Source organism: Suncus etruscus, chromosome 8 (assembly GCF_024139225.1).
Source record: "Suncus etruscus isolate mSunEtr1 chromosome 8, mSunEtr1.pri.cur, whole genome shotgun sequence".
Taxonomy (NCBI): Eukaryota; Metazoa; Chordata; class Mammalia; order Eulipotyphla; family Soricidae; genus Suncus; species Suncus etruscus.
In genome coordinates, this window is record NC_064855.1 from 58015691 (window position 1) to 58021831 (window position 6141).

Below are 6141 nucleotides of genomic sequence, written 5' to 3' on the forward strand. Positions count from 1 at the left end.
GAAACACAGAGTTGGAGAAGCACATCGAAGAACTCGAAGGAAAACTACAATCAAAAAAAGATCAAGAAACCAACAAAGAAATAAAAGGCAAAGCACTGGAAGGAAAAATCCAATATCTAATGAAAAAAGACAAAAGGAACAATCTAAGAATTGTGGGTATACCAGAAGGGGAGGAAATAGGGAAGGGGGAAGAACAGGTAGTCAGGGAGATAATAACAGAGAACTTCCCCACACTCTGGAAAGACACTTCAGGACAAATCCAGGAAATCAAGAGGGTTCCTAATAAAATAGACCCTAATAAGCCAACACCAAGACACATAATAATCCAAATGGCAAAAAACAAAGAGAAAGAGGAACTCCTGAAAGCAATAAGGGAGAAAAAAAACCTCAAGTACAAAGGAAAGGACATAAGAATCAAACCGGATCTCCCATTTGAAATAATTCAAGCAAGAAGACAGTGGAATGACATATTTACACGACTGAATGAAAGAAATTTCCAACCCAGGGTACAATACCCAGCAAAACTATCATTCATATGGGAGGGCAGAATAAAAACATTCTCAAACATGAACGAACTTGAACTATTTGTGCAAACCAAGCCGATCCTAAACGACTTACTCAGAGATGAATTACATAATCCAAACCCCCGATTGTAACAACAACCACTCCACACAATACAACGGCACAACAGTCCTCTCTATCAATAATTTCCCTAAATGTGAATGGACTGAACTCTCCAATTAAAAGACACATAGTAGAGAACTGGGTTAGAAAAAATAAACCGGACTTCTGCTGTCTGCAAGAAACACACCTACAGTTACAGGATAAGCACAGGCTTAGAATAAAAGGATGGAAAGTAATTATTCAGGCCAATGGAAAACAAAAAAGAGCAGGGACAGCCATTCTTATATCAGACCAAATTGTATTCAACCTCAAGAAAGTGATCAGAGACAAAGAGGGTCACTACTTACTGATCAGGGGAACATTAGATCAAGAAACACTAACCCTGGTCAATATCTATGCACCTAATGTAGAGTCAGCAAAATATGTGAGGCAACTACTAGCAAACCTGGAGAAACACATGAAGGGAAATGTGATAATAGTAGGGGACCTCAATACTCCACTATCACCATTGGACAGAACCACCAAACAGAAAAATAGCAAAGAAATAAGAGCTCTAAATGAAAAATTAGAAGATTTAGGGCTAATAGATTTATATAGAGCCCTCCATCCCCAGAAAGCAGAATACACATTCTTCTCAAACCCACATGGAACCTTCTCCAGAATAGATCATGTCTTAGGATACAAAGCCAACCTATATAAGACCACAAAGGTAAGGATCATAAGAAGTACCCTTTCAGATCACTATGCAACAGAGGTTAAAATTGATGTCAAGAAGAAGCAATGGAGAAAAACTAATACCTGGAGATTAAACAACATGCTGCTCAACAAGAGCTGGATCAAAGAACAACTCAAGGAAGAAATAAAAAGATTACTTGAGACAAATGACAATGAAGAGACAACATGTCAAAACTTATGTGACACAGCGAAAGCAGTAATTAGGGGGAAACTCATAGCAATACAGGCCTATGTCAAGAAACAGGAAAACAACAAAACCAACAGTTTAAAAGATCACCTCAAAGAACTGGAACAACAGCAACAGAGGAATCCAACCACAACCAGAAGGCAAGAAATAATAAAAACCAGAGCAGAAATAAACAACATCGAAACCAAGAAAACAATACAAAAAATCAATGAGACCAGGAGTTGGTTTTTCGAAAAAATAAACAAGATAGACAAACCATTGGCAAAACTCACCAAAAAAAAGAGGGAAAACACCCAAATCAGTAGGATCACAAATGAAAGGGGAGAGATTACAACAGAACCCCAAGAAATACAACACATCATGAGATCATATTATGAACAACTATACTCAACTAGGTTAGAGAACCCAGTAGAAATCGACAGATTCTTGGACAAACACCCTATTCCAAGACTGGAAAAGGAGGATCTAGAAAGACTAAACAGACCAATCACCTCAGAGGAAATTGAAGATGTAATTAAAAAACTCCCTAAGAACAAAAGCCCAGGCCCAGATGGATTTACAGGTGAATTCTATCAAACATTTCAAGAAGACTTACTACCACTTTTCCATAGGCTTTTCCAAACCATAGAAAAAACAGGAATCCTCCCCAACTCCTTTTATGAGGCTAATATCACACTCATTCCCAAAGAAGGCAAAGACACCACCAAAAAAGAAAACTACAGACCAATCTAACTAATGAACATAGATGCAAAGATACTTAACAAAATCTTAGCAAACCGAATCCAACACTTCATCAAAAAGATCATACATCACGACCAAGTAGGATTCATACCAGGAATGCAAGGTTGGTTCAACATACGCAAATCAATCAATCTGATACACCACATCAACAACATGAAAGACAAAAACCACATGATCATATCAATCGATGCAGAGAAGGCGTTTGACAAAATCCAGCATCCTTTCATGTTAAAGACACTCAGCAAAATAGGGTTAGAAGGAACTTTCCTCAAGATAGTTACAGCTATATATGAAAAGCCTACAGCCAACATTATACTTAATGGCGAGAAACTAGAAGCATTCCCACTAAGTTCAGGAACTAGACAAGGCTGTCCACTCTCTCCACTCTTATTCAATATAACCTTAGAAGTCCTAGCAATAGCAATCCGACAAGAGAAGGGAATCAAAGGAATTCAAATAGGGAAAGAGGAACACAAGCTATCTCTATTTGCCGACGATATGATGATATACATCGAAAACCCTAAAGAGTCCACAGTAAAACTCCTAGAAACAATCAACCAATACAGCAAAGTGGCTGGATACAAAGTCAATACACAAAAGACAGTAGCGTTTCTATATACAAACAATGAAGCTGAGGAGAGAGAGATTAAAAATACAATCCCATTTAAGATAGTATCAAAAAATATCAAGTATCTAGGAATCAACCTTACAAGAGAAGTGAAAGACCTATACCAGGGAAACTTCAAAACGCTTCAGAAAGAAATTGAAGACGATCTAAAGAAATGGAAGAACATCCCATGCTCATGGATAGGTAGAATTAACATAGTCAAAATGACTATCCTACCCAAACTTCTATATAGATTTAATGCAATCCCTATCCAAATCCAGACACAATTCTTTAAAGAAATAGAACAATCAATCACAAAATTCATCTGGAACCACAAAAGAGCCAGGATAGCCAAACACATACTCAAAAACAAGAAGCTGGGTGGAATCTCCTTACCTAACTTGAAACTATACTATAAAGCCATAGTAATCAAAACAGCATGGTACTGGAACAGAGACAGGACCTCAGACCAGTGGGTTCAAACAGATTTCCCAGACATAAACCCCCAGATATACAGCCAACTAATATTTGATAAAAGAGGCAAGAATCTGAAATGGAACAAAGAAAGCCTATTCAACAAATGGTGTTGGCACAACTGGAAAACCACATTTACGAAAGTGAAAATCAACCCATACCTCACTCCTTATACAAAAGTCAACTCAAAATGGATCAAAGACCTTGAAATCAGACCCGAATCTATAAAATTTATTGAGAATAAAATAGGGAGAACACTTGAAGACCTATATATCAAAAAGGTCTTCGAGAATGGAACACCAATGGCAAGAACCTTAGCAGCAAACATAAACAAATGGGACTACATCAAACTAAAAAGCTTCTGCATGGCGAAAGAAACCTTACTTTATGCAAGAAGACAGTTAACAGAATGGGAAAAAATCTTTTCACTAGACATATCAGATAAAGGACTGATATCTAGAACTTACAAAGCACTCAGAAAACTGAGCCCCTCAAAACCAAACAAAGCCATTAAAAAGTGGGGAGAAGAAATGAATAGACACTTCTCTGAGGAAGACAGAAGGATGGCTAACAAACACATGAAAACATGCTCACCTTCACTCATCATCAGAGAGATCCAAATCAAGACAACAATGAGATACCACCTTACACCAGTAAGGATGGCTCACATCAAAAATACTGAGAACAATCTTTGTTGGCGGGGATGTGGTATGAAGGGAACCCTCATCCACTGCTGGTGGGAATGCCCCCTAGTCCAACATCTATGGAGAACAGTCTGGAGAGTGCTCAAAGAACTCAGAATTGAGCTCCCTTTTGACCCAGTAATTGCACTTCTAGGTATATACCCCCAAGGTGGAAGAACATTCATCCCAAAATACGTGTGCACCCCACTATTTATCGCAGCACTCAGTATAATAGCCAAATCTTGGAACCAACCACGATGTCCAACAACAGATGAATGGATCATAAAGATGTGGTATCTATACACAATGGAATATTACATGGCAGTCAGAAACGATACAATCACAGATTTTGCAGCAACGTGGATGGACCTAGATCATGTTATGTTAAACGAAGTAAGTCAGAAGACAAAAGATAAACACAGAATGGTAGCACTATTCTGAAGCACACAGAACATACATCTTAATCACAACTAATACTTAACAATCAAATAACAGGGTCTAACAGGATAGAAACTCCAAACACTGTAATAGTCAACATATACCTGGGAACAGTGCCCAAAACACATGAAAAACTAACAACACAAACTTTCGACTACACATTATACCACGAAGAAAACAGCAACACCAGAACAGCAGCATAGAGAGAACAGGTACGTAATCAACCTTCTACAACAAGGACTCATAATAGTCCTGTAGAGATCGTATACAGGAACACAGGTAAAGAATACCAAGGCAAACCACTGACTCCAATGGAAACATCCCATAACACTACGTATTAATGCCTCTATCTTACTATATGTAAAATAACCTCTCAGCTTCTCTGTCCACAGGCGTTCTTGGATACAAAGGGCGGACAAGCTAAGATGGCAGCTCGGGATACCACACGGGATACCATTCCTAGTTTGCACTACGAGATGACCCCGAGAAAACTCTTTATTTTTTTATTTATTTATTTATTTATTTTTTTGAGAAATCTCTTTAACATACACTTTATCTCTAGGTTTACCTTCTTTTAGGGTTTCAAGCACGTGACCAGTCAAACCACCAAAGCAGTAACAGCAACGAACAGACTCAAACTACATACTCTATTCACTGAACACATTCAAGCGAACTAGCATTCCCTTGTTATTCTCTCCTCTCTTCTCACCACTTGCTTTTTGATTTTTTTCTCTTCTATTCTTTTCTTTACTTTCTATCTTTTCTTTTCTCCCTTTCTTTCTAATGTATTTTTCTCTTTTCTCCCTCCCTACCCCTTCCATACACCTTACCCTTTCCCCCCTCTGGAAACCCAACTATCCCTCCACCCCTCAATCCCATCCAGACCTCCCTCTATATTAAAACACTTCACCCTCAGTTCCTAATCTATTAGGCAACAAGATCGACCTCCTACCCCAACGAACCAGTACCCAGCACCCAAGAGAAGGGACACCCAGTCAAACCCACACCTCGTCCCGGACAAGAAAAGACAGCCAACTCCCCTGCGGACTCATGCTGCGAGGCCCTTCCTACCTACTTCCCCTAATGTGGACTGTTACTTGAATCCGGACCTAGGTCCAAAAGTATCCCCAATGCAAGAACTCTTCCAAGACCTCCCTGCCGCAAATTTTTACCAACCTGAAGAAGGTCAGGGGGTGGGATAGGAAGATGCCTGAGAACCCACACATTACAACAAAAACCCAAAAGACAATGGGAAAAACTGTACTTCCAACATAGGCATAGGACCTGTAATACACCACCTCGTTACCTGCTCTCCCCCAAATGTAAGGTAGTCTTTTGCACCACTTTGGCCCTTTAAAACCTTCGCGAACTCATTTTTCTTCTTTTCTTAAATTTATTTATTTTTTTTAAATGTTGGTCCTACATGTACATTTGCGAGCACATACATTTTTATTTATTTCTTCTTTCTTTTTTTTTTTTTAATTTTAATTTTAATTTTTATTTTTATCATTTTTGGGTATGTGACCTGTGTCTGTTATACCCTCTGTCCACCCCCAGCTACACCGACAATATAATGTAGCACCACTTCCCCCTGCAAAGACACACTAAATAAAGGGGAAATCCTACATATATATATATATATATATATATAT